Source organism: Tasmannia lanceolata, unplaced genomic scaffold, assembly GCF_043159265.1.
Source record: "Tasmannia lanceolata isolate RefF3 unplaced genomic scaffold, GAP_Taslan_0.1 ptg000020l, whole genome shotgun sequence".
In the NCBI taxonomy this organism is placed as follows: domain Eukaryota; kingdom Viridiplantae; phylum Streptophyta; class Magnoliopsida; order Canellales; family Winteraceae; genus Tasmannia; species Tasmannia lanceolata.
Window position 1 is genome coordinate 28,373,056 of NW_027518697.1, and position 14,745 is coordinate 28,387,800.

Genomic DNA, 14,745 nt, shown 5'->3' on the forward strand with positions numbered 1-14,745 from the left:
GCAGGGTACAAACCAGGGTGCGGACCAGGGTGCACCAGGGTGCGAACCAGCAGGGAACCAGGGTGCGAACCAGCAGGGAAACCAGGGTGCAACCAGCAGGGAACCTGGGTGCAACCAGCAGCGAACCTGGGTGCAACCAGGGTCTAACCAGAGTGCGAACCAGCAGGGAACCAGGGTGCGAACCAATATCGAACCAGGGTGCGAACCAATATCGAACCAGCGTGCGAACCAGTAGGGAACCAGGGTGCAACCAGCAGGGAAGCAGGGTGCGAACCAGTAGGGAACCAGGGTGCGAACCAGTAGGGAACCAGGGTGCAACCAGCAGGGAACCAGGGTGCGAATCAGTAGGGAACCAGGGTGCAACCAGCATCGAACCTGGGTGCAACCAGCAGCGAACCTGGGTGCAACCAGGGTCTAACCAGAGGCTAACCAGGGGGAAAACAGACCCTACATGCTTCCTAACATGGTTTTTCTTTTAAAGTAAAAGATATGCATGAAAACAGACCCTACATAGAATTGAAATAAATGCCTACCTCTTTGGAAACCCACTTTGTGTTTGATTTTTCTTTGATGTTAATTCCTTGAAGATGATTCCTTGCTTGATAATGACTGCTTTTGATATATATCACCCAACGTATAAAATCACCCGATCCGGCAAGGATGGCCGAACCCTTGAAGAGATGAGGGAGAGGGATCAATTTTCTAAGAGAGGGGTTCTTTTTCTTCTTCTCTTGGATGGTGGGATGAGAGGGTATTTATAGGAGAATGGGATAGGAGGTTAGGTGAGGTTAGGTGAGGTTAGGTAAGGTTATGTGAGGTTAGGTAAGGTTAGGTGAGGTTAGGTGAGGTTAGGTGAGGTTTGAATGGTTAGGATGAGAGGAGAGGTTAGGTGAGGTTAGGTGAGGTTTGGATGGTTAGGATGAGAGGAGAGGTTAGGTGGTTTTGGATGGTTAGACCCAGGTCAAGATCTGCCATTGATCTAACGATTTACGGAAATCGGGTCTCGGAATGGAATCAGGGTCCGGGCTATGAAGTGACCCTAGCTTATTTTGTCCCGATTATTGATCCGTAATGTCAGATCAAGATATTAATGACCTAAAACATATAAATCAATGATAGAGGGGGTTCTCACATGGATTTAACACACTAAATTCACCAATCAGGGTATTTTTCAATTTTTCGGATCTAATCATCTCACCAGGTACATCTCTTTATCATTTTGTTTTTTTCAAAAAATTTGAGGATGCATACTTTACCAATGAAATTCTACGGATCAATATATTAGGTTATTGTTGGTTAAAGTAAAGCAAAATGTGGGTGTCTACAGATGCCCCTCTTTGGTAGAGACGACGTAGTCATCGAATACCAAAGTCAAAATGACAGAACCATTTTGCGTAGCTTTAATCGACAAATGACTCCCTAGACATAATGCAACCTACTATAATGCAAGACCCTAGATGAAATCCTAGAATAAAAAAACTCGATGCGGCGCCGTTCACAAACGGGCAATTAGAGAATGAGATATCATTTTCGAATGGATTCTGAAGGGAAAGGACAAAGATAGTTCTCAAACAGTTTTTAGAAGGAGATGAGACGCCGCTCACAAGCGGGTTCAACGAGGATAAGAAGCATTCCCAAATGGACTTGGACAATGAGGCACCGTTCACAAACGGCCTCAAGGAGGATAGAAAACCATTCACAAATGGACTCGAGAAAAGAGGCACCGTTCACAAACGGGCTCAAGGAGAAGACAAGACCATTCACAAATGGACTCGAGAAATGAGGCACCGATCACAAACGGGCTCAAGGAGGACGATACCATTCACAAATGGATTCGAGAAAAGAGGCACCGTTCACAAACGGGCTCAAGGAGAAGACAAGACCATTCACAAATGGACTCGAGAAATGAGGCACCGTTCACAAACGGGCTCAAGGAGGACGATACGATTCACAAATGGATTCGAGAAAAGAGGCACCATTCACAAACGGGCTCAAGGATAAGACAAGATTATTCACAAATGGACTCGAGAAATGAGGCACCATTCACAAACGGGCTCAAGGAGAAGATGAGACCATTCACAAATGGACTCAGAGAATGAGACACCGTTCACAAACGGGTTCAAGGAGAAGACGAGACCATTCACAAATGGACTCAAAAAAATGAGGCACCGTTCACAAACGGGCTCAAGGAGAAGACGAGACCATTCACAAATGGACTCGAGAAAAGAGGCACCGTTCACAAACGGGCTCAAGGAGAAGACAAGACCATTCACAAATGGACTCGAGAAATGAGGCACCGTTCACAAACGGGCTCAAGGAGAAGATGAGACCATTCACAAATGGACTCAGAGAATGAGACACCGTTCACAAACGGGTTCAAGGAGAAGACGAGACCATTCACAAATGGACTCAAAAAAATGAGGCACCGTTCACAAACGGGCTCAAGGAGAAGACGAGACCATTCACAAATGGACTCGAGAAAAGAGGCACCGTTCACAAACGGGCTCAAGGAGAAGACAAGACCATTCACAAATGGACTCGAGAAATGAGGCACCGTTCACAAACGGGTTCAAGGAGGACAATACCATTCACAAATGGATTCGAGAAAAGAGGCACCATTCACAAACGGGCTCAAGGATAAGACAAAACCATTCACAAATGGACTCGAGAAATGAGGCACCGTTCACAAACGGGCTCAAAGAGGACACGAGACCATTCACAAATGGACTCAGAAAATGAGGCACCGTTCACAAACGGGTTCAAGGAGAAGACGAGACCATTCACAAATGGACTCGAGAAATGAGACCCTGTTCACAAACGGGCTCGAAGAATTTAGAGATTTTTTATGAACTTGAATTTGACGTAGGATTGGATTTTTTATTTTTTTTTTAATTAAGGATTTGGATTTGATAAATTTTTTTATTTTTGGAAAATGAGGTACCGTCCGCAAACGGGCTCAAGGAGAAGATGAGACCATTCACAAATGGCCTTGAGAACAGAGGCACCGTTCACAAACGGGCTCAAAGAGGACATGAGAGCATTCACAAATGGACTCAGAGAATGAGACACCGTTCACAAACGGGTTCAAGGAGAAGACGAGATCATTCACAAATGGACTCAAGAAATGAGGCACCTTTCACAAAAGGGCTCAAAGAGGACATGAGATTTTTCATGAACTTGAATTTGACGTAAGATTGGATTTGTTTGAATCGGGGATTGGATTTGATGAATTTTTTATTTTTGGGAAATGATGTACCGTCCGCAAACGGGCTCAAGGGGAAGACGAGACCATTCACAAATGGCCTCGAGAAAAGAGGCACCGTTCACAAACGGGCTCGAAGAATTTAGAGGTTTTCATGAATTTGAATTTGACGTAGAAATGGATTTGATGAATTTTGGATTTTTTTTTTTTTTTGTTTTTTTTTTTTTTTTGAACTCAATGAAATCGGGGACATTATAGATCGTGCCCAGTAAAGATATTGGAAACCAAGACTTTGACGAATGATGAGACGACCAACCTTATGAACGAAGAACCATTAGTAACAAGAATGGATTAGGAACACTTTTATGAAACTTCAACAAGATTTTTCTCAATGAGACTGTTGGTCTTGTCTTCTGGGGATTTTGATAACTGAAACCTTGAACAAGACATTTGAGATTGGTAATTTAGAACAATGGCTCTCTTGGATATAATCATGGAAAAGTGGGATTTGCCTCTTGACAGGTGTTTAGATAAACATTTCTTGACCAGGATAGTGTTTAACAAACTGGAAGGAGATTCCGAATTTTAATGGTTCATCTTTCTGAGAAATTGGCTCAACCACCATTGCATCTGGGGCTCTTCCAAGCTTAAGGTGCCTTCCTGAGGTATGATCTTTTTACGGAAGCTGGGCTTTCTGATGTTTCTACTTCTGAACTCTTCTGAGTTGATCTTCTTTGAAATGTAGCTGTTTGACTAGATTCTTGAACCCTTTCAGGTATAATTGCAGGGAGCTGCCTAGGCCGGGCCTCCTTCACCAAGACAGTTACATCATTTGGACATAGGAACGACGATTGACTCTTTCTAAAGAGAAAACTTAGATGAAAGGCACTACTCAAAGGATTGAGCAGCCCTGAAGGAGTGAACTTAGAATGACAAAGATTGACTAACTACACTGACAGACACAGTAATGCTTCTGACTTAGTTAACGTTTTATTTGGTAAGTCTATCCTTTCGAGGAATGCTTTTTTTTTTTTTTGAAATAATAAACACTGGACTTCTTCCTTGAAACAGTAATGCCTCAAGAATTTAATTACGACCCCTAAGATTGCTTAGCTTCAATGCCCCCAGTTTTGAGGATATCACTTGAATTTGCTTGAACTTCAGTTGATCTTCAGTCTTGATACCGGCTGTAGCCTTCTTGTAATGATTCTCTTACCGTGACCAAGTCACCTCTTCGGGGTTTTTAACTTGGCGGACCGCGCTAACCTTAACTTTTGCCTGAACCACCTTTCTAGGTTTTCGATCCAGCAGGCTATCCCCTTAGCTTTTGCCTAAGCCGCCCTTTCGGGTTTTCAACTTAGCAGGGGAATGATCTTAAATTTTGCCTAGACCGCCCTTTCAGGTTTTCAGTCTAGCAGATCTTCAAACTCCGTTATTTTTCTTATTCATCATCATTTCATTTTTTTATTGTATCTCAGGACCTAGCTCATTAGTTCTGAACACCAGAAGGACTTTTATAGGTAGGATAGGGCTTTTCAAAGAATGGCTTAAGGCTCAACAAAGATTTCGACCGAACCTGTGAACAGGTCGTCTACATATCCCAAGGTAGGAATCAGGTCGTGTGTAGTTCAGGGCGAATGCCCCTAGTTTGAAGATAAATTGTTTGATTTTTTTTTTCCTTTTTTCTTTTCTTTCTGGAACAATTAACTTCTCTTCTTTTGGAACTTGTCCCTCTCTTTTTTTTTTTTTTTTTTGAAAGGATTGAATTTCTTTTCCTTTTTGAATCGACCGAACTCGGTTCAACCGAGTTGCCTACGTACCCCAGTATAGGGATCAGGTCTCGCGTAGTTCGGGGAAATGCCCCGAGTTTGATGGGTTTTCAAGAAAATTTGATTCAGGCTCGGAGGGTTTGCAAACCGGTATTCTTTTGACGTTGGGTTCTGATTTTGGGATTTATTCGGCCAAAGGAGGCCTTCCGATGTTCAGAATGAGAATCGATCTAGGTTACTAGAGTCTCTCTGGTACTGATTATTTATTTATTTTTTCTTTTTTTTTTCATGGAGTTTGACGGCATTTCCAGGTAAGAGATAATGTATCTTCTTCTTCCAAGATTCTAATGCGTACTTTCGACTTTCATAAAGCGAAACTTGTTCTTTGACATCCTCCATCTATGGATTTTTAACTCTTGATATCTGATGATCACTTTTCAATGCTTGCTCTTGAACTTCTTATCTTGAATTTGTTGGCTTTATGTTATGAATTTGAGAACCAAGGTCATTGATTGGAAATATGAAAGTTGTTTCCACTCTATGCCCCTTGTATAGCATATATCTTCTCACTTTCTTCATTTTCTTTGAGCTTTCCATCTATGTCTTGCCCCTGGTATCGGTTGTAGCTTTTCTAGACAATCTTCTTATTCTTGAAATAATTTTATCAATTCTTCACACTCTTTAGAGGGTAATGTATTTTCAATCGGCATTCACTGAATCAAAGTTTCAGTGCCAGTGTTTATCATTTCAATTTCATCTTTGAAAGGTTGGGATTGGCGCTCCTCCTCTCGTTCAAGTAATTGCTGTGACTCAAGTGGAGTTTCGTCAATTTTGTCCTCATTTGAGGAGGGAGTCTTATTTTAAGATCAGAAGCACACTTAAGAACAGACACAAGTGAACTTTTTGGAACTGACTGAAATTTTATTTAAAGAAAAGCTATTACATCAGACGACCTATCCTGAACATGCTCACGATTCACAACTCTAAATAAGAAAGAGAAACAGAAGATAACTTGCCTGGACTAGGCATTGACCTTTAACTGTAAGACCGGACTCAACAATTATACTGACCATGATGACTGACTCAACATAAAATAGTAAGTGACTAAAACTTTAACTGCTGCAACTGTTTGGCGTTGAAGGCTCGGCGAAGGCTGGTTCGTTCTGAACATCATCATGGCTGATACTTTCAATTTTGGACAATGATGACTGATTCGCATAGGGAAATACCCCTAGCTCAAGGATTCTGAGAGTGAACTCTGAAGGACTTAGCAAAATAATCTTGAAAAAGGTAGCCCCTAGAGGAGGAACAGACCAGGGGTACAAGCAAGATTGGATTATCTGGACCAGGCATGATCAGATCATGAGAACGCATAATCGAAAGATTGTGAGATTCTGCATCTGCCAGTTAGGGGATGGCATGAAGATACGATCGAATCGTATGACAGAAGAACGAAAGACGCACGATCAAAAGATTAGATGAGATAGCATAAGATTGCTTTCAACGGATAGATCATGAATGACTAATCCTATGAGATCTTTGAAAATTATGGGATTTATATCCTAACCCAAAGGGAAATTTTTTTTTTTTTTTTTCACATTTTATCAGTGTTACCTGAAGGCATCAACCCTAATCCTAATCTATCGGAGTGGAGAGAGAATCTCGACTCATGACTTTGTTCGTGTATCTAAGGACCGATCGTGACCATTGGAAGATGGACCACGGCCTAATCTAGACACCAATGGGTAGGATATCCTAAACTAGGCTCACACACATGATGCACATGTGTTCGTATACTACATGCATGTGTGGGTTAATCTAGGGGTAAGGCCAAGAGTTCCCTTAGCGCGAATCCCTGTTCGATATACTGTACCAGTGTCCGGCGTATCAGTACGTGAACAAGAGATCCGTTTACGTACCATAAAGGTACTAGGCTAAGGGTGGAATGCTTCTCTAGCACAGAGGCACCAGGTGATGAAATCCCAGTCAACCATGCTAGATAACACTCCGGGTTCCTAAAATAGGACGTGTGTGCACGTGAGATGCAAGAGTTTAGATGCAAGTGATGTAAGTGTGTGCAATATGTTTGCGCAATCTATGATGCCCTCAGGTTTTGTTAGGTTAAGTTCGAGTAAAATGTGATGAGAAAATAAAACAAGACAAACTAATCTAACAAGTATAGAGTTTTTATGAGCCAGTTAAATTAAATTCAAATGAATTATCTTTTGAAATTTTAATGAAGTTAGGTGGTCCCCAGCAGAGTCGCCAGACTGTGGTACCCGATCCCGCGAGAGGGGTGGGGCGCGAGCCGCCACGCGCTCTCTCTCTTGGTCTCTCGTACCCACGCGATTGGCGTGTGCCTTTTAATGTTGATTTGAATTAATCTTTCCTGTGAACTTGGGATCACTAAGGCAATCCGAATTCCACACGAAAGAGACTGACAGAGTCGCCACCTAGATGTGGGATCTAGGACCCGTAATTAACCAGAAATCTAGACTCGCTACCTGGTTACGAGAATGGAAGGTATGGGGAGTTATCCGCCACATGCACCATTCCTGCCCGATAATCGGTCTTCGATTCCAAAAGCTAACTCTTTTAAATTTATTTTAAATGGCTCATTCAACTCTATGTTAATGTGCGAACTAAGTGACATGCATCCTATGATCTAATTTCAATGTGAATCCTAGATGTGTATCTTGATTTATTAATTTGTCTGGATTCAATCTAAGTGAAAGTTCTCCTAGAATTCTAATTTCATGGAAAATCCTAAGTGATTTGATTAAGCATTTACAAGAAAATTAATATACAAAACACCACAATTTGTTTGTGGTGCCGACTCGCGGGTGGTATGCCATCAGACATCCAAGCTGCCTACGTACCCAAGCCTCACTGGGATCAGAGTCGACGTAGTTCGGTGCACCTAAGCTAAGCTACTTATGCCTAACTCAACTAGGACACCGACCTAGACGGGATTGACTGTTTCAACAGTTTTAGGAGAAGTTATTTAATTCAAGTTGAGGATTTTATTATCTTAAGATTTCATCTAAGATGCTATATGATTCTCATCTAAATGCAAATGGTCCCTTAGACTAATGCAGGTTTGCCTACATCCTAGTTTACTAGGCTTGTCCTAGGGAAAGATTGGGTGACTAGTGTAACTAGACCTATGGCACGGTTGCTATACATAGCAAACGTCCGTGATGAGGCTGGACTCCTAACTCTAGGACTCCCTAAAACCTAAGACTCCCTAAAACTTAGGACACGACACGACACCGGTGTTCCTAAATTGGGCTCTAAGGGTCCTTACGATGGAAACCGTAATCCAACGGTTCCGAGAGACACGAGGTGAATCGATTTCAGTTCTTGAGGTTAGTGAAAAAAGGGATGGAAGAGATGATGAAATAGTGTGAGGGAATGAGAAAGATAGAGAAAGGTGCGACTGAACTTGGGAGTGCCAAATTGCCTACGTACCCCGCGATGGGGATCAAGCCACACGTAGTTCCGCTGGGGAGGTTGCTTGGATTTTGGAAAACAGGTTTGGTATTTGGATCAGGAATCGGGTTTGTATTTGAGCATTGGACTTGAGATTCAAAAACATTGATATAGCAATGGGATTTTGGAATTGGGAATTTGCATCAAAGAATTGAGCATATTGGAATCATCAAGGGTTTGAATTTTCGGAATTCAAAGTGGGCGGGCTTATGAGATTCGGCCAAATGGATTCAGACATGCGACTCGGATTGTGTTGGGATATGACTTGGTTGGATTGGGTTAATGGTTAGGGTCAAGTGAGTCGGGTCTAAGTTAGAAGCAAACCCGAGACTAGCCATGGTCTAACTAGGAGGAAGCAGGGTACAAACCAGGGTGCGGACCAGGGTGCACCAGGGTGCGAACCAGCAGGGAACCAGGGTGCGAACCAGCAGGGAAACCAGGGTGCAACCAGCAGGGAACCTGGGTGCAACCAGCAGCGAACCTGGGTGCAACCAGGGTCTAACCAGAGTGCGAACCAGCAGGGAACCAGGGTGCGAACCAATATCGAACCAGGGTGCGAACCAATATCGAACCAGCGTGCGAACCAGTAGGGAACCAGGGTGCAACCAGCAGGGAAGCAGGGTGCGAACCAGTAGGGAACCAGGGTGCGAACCAGTAGGGAACCAGGGTGCAACCAGCAGGGAACCAGGGTGCGAATCAGTAGGGAACCAGGGTGCAACCAGCATCGAACCTGGGTGCAACCAGCAGCGAACCTGGGTGCAACCAGGGTCTAACCAGAGGCTAACCAGGGGGAAAACAGACCCTACATGCTTCCTAACATGGTTTTTCTTTTAAAGTAAAAGATATGCATGAAAACAGACCCTACATAGAATTGAAATAAATGCCTACCTCTTTGGAAACCCACTTTGTGTTTGATTTTTCTTTGATGTTAATTCCTTGAAGATGATTCCTTGCTTGATAATGACTGCTTTTGATATATATCACCCAACGTATAAAATCACCCGATCCGGCAAGGATGGCCGAACCCTTGAAGAGATGAGGGAGAGGGATCAATTTTCTAAGAGAGGGGTTCTTTTTCTTCTTCTCTTGGATGGTGGGATGAGAGGGTATTTATAGGAGAATGGGATAGGAGGTTAGGTGAGGTTAGGTGAGGTTAGGTAAGGTTATGTGAGGTTAGGTAAGGTTAGGTGAGGTTAGGTGAGGTTAGGTGAGGTTTGAATGGTTAGGATGAGAGGAGAGGTTAGGTGAGGTTAGGTGAGGTTTGGATGGTTAGGATGAGAGGAGAGGTTAGGTGGTTTTGGATGGTTAGACCCAGGTCAAGATCTGCCATTGATCTAACGATTTACGGAAATCGGGTCTCGGAATGGAATCAGGGTCCGGGCTATGAAGTGACCCTAGCTTATTTTGTCCCGATTATTGATCCGTAATGTCAGATCAAGATATTAATGACCTAAAACATATAAATCAATGATAGAGGGGGTTCTCACATGGATTTAACACACTAAATTCACCAATCAGGGTATTTTTCAATTTTTCGGATCTAATCATCTCACCAGGTACATCTCTTTATCATTTTGTTTTTTTCAAAAAATTTGAGGATGCATACTTTACCAATGAAATTCTACGGATCAATATATTAGGTTATTGTTGGTTAAAGTAAAGCAAAATGTGGGTGTCTACACCTTGTTGCCTTATCTCATAAGAATTGGTGTTAGAAACAAATTGCTTGCTTTGTAGATCCTACAATTTAGCAATTCTTATCCAACAAGCAGTTTGAGTGCAACTCAAAGTTCTTGAGCAATTGAGACTCTTTTTCCCAGCTCTTCAACTAATTTGAGAGTGTGGTAGGCCCCTCAAACCTTATCCAAATGTGTAGTCCTATCCCAATTCTCAATTCCATTCAAATTTCTGCAACTTTTACAAAACCGGTTTGGAAATAACTATCCTCATTTGGAATACACATTATTATGCTTATTAATAATTAAATTAATAATACGTAATAATTTATAATAATTAAATAATTAATTAACAATTTAATTAATTAATAACTCACATCTAATGGGAGTTATTTCGACTCCAATTTGTCTTCAAAAAATTCTTACTGTCTCTTGTTACTTACTTAACAAAGACATGTATATATACGTATATCAACATATATATAGGGAAATGTTATCAGCACTACTGTATTTTGATGAGGGCACTCCTCACTTTATTTAAAGTACTGTATGGCCAGCCCCATAAGATGATCCAAACCGTCCATTAGACGGGCCATAGCCTAAATAGGTTGTGCCCCAAAAATTATTTCCATAGGTTGATCCTAACCCTCCGATCTATAGAGGGTTAGGATCAACACTCTAACATTCAGATCGGAGGGTTAGGATCAACCTATGGAATGATTTTTTCGGCACAACCTATTTAGGTTGTTGCCTATCTAATGGACAGTTTGGATCATCCTATAGTGCGGGCCATACCGTACTTTTGATAAAGTCAGGAATGCTCTCATCAAAATACAGTAGTGATGATAACATTTCCTTATATATATACTTAATTAATATCCACATCATATAATATATATGTAAAACAGAATCCTGGACGACGTGGGTGTGCCATGTGGCACCCCTCCTCCAAAAACGTAAAACTCTCTCACCATATCCCACGTTTTTACCAAAATTATTTCTATCACATAATATCCAACGTATATTAGCAAACTTATTTCTATTTAGTAGAGAAAAAATCTCCACTATGTCCCATGATTTTAGCAAAATTGTTTCTATCTCTCAATATCCTACGTATATTGGCAAAATTTTGGCGAATTATTTAGTTTTTGCCCCGTGCATCGCACGGGCTGTCCACTAGTTAATCTAATGAAAAATATCGCTTTCTCCATATGTTAGCATATGTCTTTATGCTATTTTTGCCTTTTATTCCTTTTCACATGTTAGCATATGTTTTCATATTAACCTCCTTGTAAAACTTTAATGAAAAATATATATGGACCCCGATCCTGAGGAGGCGGCGAGGAACGGGTCTCCCGTCGGTCCTTTGGGATTATCCACGTGAAGCAGAGCTCTACCAAGGAACTCTCGAAACGGTGCCACCCTTACAGCATAGCACGAGTGGCGATAAAAATGAGATACATCTTGATCCAAGGATAAATCCCCAAACCAAGACGTACCTAAAATAAATCAGAGTCGCCATCCTTGGATAGGCCATGGAACCCAAAAAAATAAAATCCTCTGTGCAATGGATAACCAGAAATATATATGGGTACGTGCCTGATTACGGATGAGGAAGGTCCAAAGAGCATCTCAATCCGTCCAAGTGCAAGCACTTGGTATCTTATGCCATTTTTTAATTAACTTTGATGAATTTTGAGCAAAAATCATGTGAAATGGGAACAAATATCCCCGAGTAAACGTCTACCTAAGCATGCATGACCCGGAGATGAGTAAAAGAAAATAAACAAGTCCTAAAGAGAAATGATATCAGTGTCGTCTGACATTAGAAAGAACACTAGAATCTGCTGTCTCTCAAAGAGGGAGAGAAGACTAAAACCCATATAATATCAGATAACCTTGCTATCTATCTCCATACATCATATCTACCATCCATACCTAAAGAGAACTAGTACCGGTATCACCTGTTATTAGAATAGACATTAGAATCCTCTATCTCCCAAAGAGGCAGAGAAGACTAATGTTAATCTGATACCAAATAACCTTGTTACCAATCTCTAAGCATCCATCTAATCCTAACTCAACACATCTAAGAAAACAGTAGACATACGCATGCATAGCTACAGAAACTAAACACAATGTACTTGCGCAAGGAACAAACGTCAGTAAATGATAGTAGAAATGATAATCAATAATAATAAAGACTACAGCTAAACATATGAGCAGTAAACAGTATATAAGCACTATAAGCAGTAAAGAACTACAGCTAAACATGTGAGAGCTACAGCTAAGCATGTAACTAAAACAAATGAAGGGATGATCATAATCTCAAATAAAACACACAATCATAGTCATAAACTAGAAATAATGATAACAATAAACATAAATCCTAAAACACTAATAACAAACCCTAAAACTCTAAACTTTTTGCCTGATTCTTTGGATTGTCTGGTATTCATCCAAAGCTGCCTACGTATCCCTGCCTCCACGAGAATCAAGGCAACGTAGTTCTTCGTGCCTATTCTAAACTATGATGCCTAAGACATCTAGACCACTAAACTAGACTCAACCTAAAAGACCAGATTAATTTTTATAGCTTCTTGAGTGATTATTTAAATTTAAGTGAATTATGGATTTTAAGACTCCCTATATGCCCTAACTAAATGCAAGTTAGCCTTAAACTAAAGCAAGTGGTTCCTATATTCTATGTATAACTAGGTTGTATGTCCTTAGGAAAACAATGGGCAGACTAACGCATCCGATTCTAGTCATTAGTCGGCGATGTGGATCGCCAACTGACTGGACGGAGGCGTTCCTAGCTACGACAAACTCCTAACTCTAACACAAATACAAACCAAACACACAACAATCAAACAGCATATCAAGGACAAACTCCTAACTCTAAAACTCACAGTCTAGGACAAACTCCTAACTCTAGAGGAAGAGTTTTTGAAAAAAATATGATTTTAAAGTTGTTTGAATGATTTTTTAAAGATTTGTAAAGGTATATTTACAAAATTTGATTGAATTTGGGATATGGACCCCAAGCTGCCTACGTACCTCATGGAAGAGGATCAAGCCGACGTTGTTCGGAAACAAACTCTCCTACTACGTTCCTAAAATTTTAAAACTTCCAAATATTTCAATATGTTTGGTGTTTTTAAAGTTTTCAAATGTTTTTGAGTTTTAAACTTCTAATATTTTTTTGAATTTTAAAGTTTTCAAGTGTTTTTGGGTTTTGAAATGTTTTAATGTTTTTTTTAATTTTCAAAATGATTTCACGTGTTTTTTAACTTTAAAATGTTTTCAAGTGTTTTTCGATTTTAAAATATTTTAATCCTTAAAATGGGAACACACAAACAGCACACTAGGGCCAAACCCTAGAAATAAAGGGGAAACTCCGAAACAAACAAACTCACTAAAAGTAAAATGATTCCAAAACGAATAAACTAGTGTCCCAAGAAAATGAAAAGATACGATCCCAAATAGGTAAGCTCTAATAAGACTGAGTTAGTCTTTAACCAAGGAGAATGGCAACTCTAAAGGATAAACTCACAACTGACATCACTAAGGAGGGAGTACAAATAGATCAAAACATGTCTAACAACTCTAAGAAGAGGTGCAAATAAGTCAAAGACCTCTAATAACGCTACCAAAATGAGGGCAAACAACTCAAAGACTCGCTAAACGAAAGGAGATAAACAAGAGTGCTAGTGAAACTGAGCAAGTCTCCTAGACACTGAGGTGGGCTCCAAGTATCCCTAACATTGCCCTTGCAATGATAAAAAAGGGGGACAAGGCAACTAACAAACCACGTTGGTCTTCTAAGGTGTTTTGCTAAAATAAGGCTTGTCTCCAAAAGAGATCTACCTTATGAGACGAAACACGTCTCCTAATGTGGGCTCTAGATGACTCTTTCATTGCCCCTGCAATGAGGGAAAAACTAATGTCTAAAAGTATCTAAAAGGCTGGGCTAGCCTACTAAGTAAAGAGGGGAGTGCTACTTGGACCGAACAAGTCCCCTAAAGATAGGCTTGGGCTAACACCTTCATCGCCCTTTGCAACGAAGGAAGACCTGATGATAAGTGTTTATATGACCATAAAATAAACAAGAAAAAGAAAGAAATTTTTAATGGATTTTCATATAGAATTGCAACAAAGTCCAATAGAGGTACACACTTAATGATGTAATGAAATAGAATGAGATGTATACCTGGAAATCCCATGGAAAATTAATATGCTAACAACGTCAAGGCAAAAGTACTAAAGCTTAAAAAATGAACTTATAGGTCTATAATATCATGATTAATACAAAAGAATAAGGAAGGAATAACCAAAAAAATACTGAGATGACCATTGATTATTTCATTTCATTTGACCACAGTTATCATGATTCTAAAGGCAAACCTAAAGAAACTATGAGAATAGAAATAACAGGTTGAATAGGAATCAATTCTAAATGTTAATTCCTCGACCCATTTGTCATTGAACCTAACAAACAACACAAAAGACCACCATATCTTGGCAAATATAAGAACCACAACCAATAACCTAAAACAATGGTTCGTCATAGACCCAGCTTCACTTGAAGTAATCTTTTCTATTC

General features: G+C 40.5%; 1 long non-coding RNA gene across 1 annotated transcript; it reads right to left on the reverse strand.

Moving 5' to 3' along the window:
* Nucleotides 1-4,935: 4,935 nt before the first annotated feature.
* On the reverse strand, nucleotides 4,936-9,540 carry LOC143854950 (uncharacterized). Its single transcript, XR_013237640.1, has 2 exons — nucleotides 9,013-9,540; nucleotides 4,936-8,944 (listed from the first exon to the last, which is right to left on the reverse strand). It is a non-coding gene; the product is annotated as an uncharacterized LOC143854950 (long non-coding RNA).
* Between the last annotated feature and the right edge of the window lie 5,205 nt (nucleotides 9,541-14,745).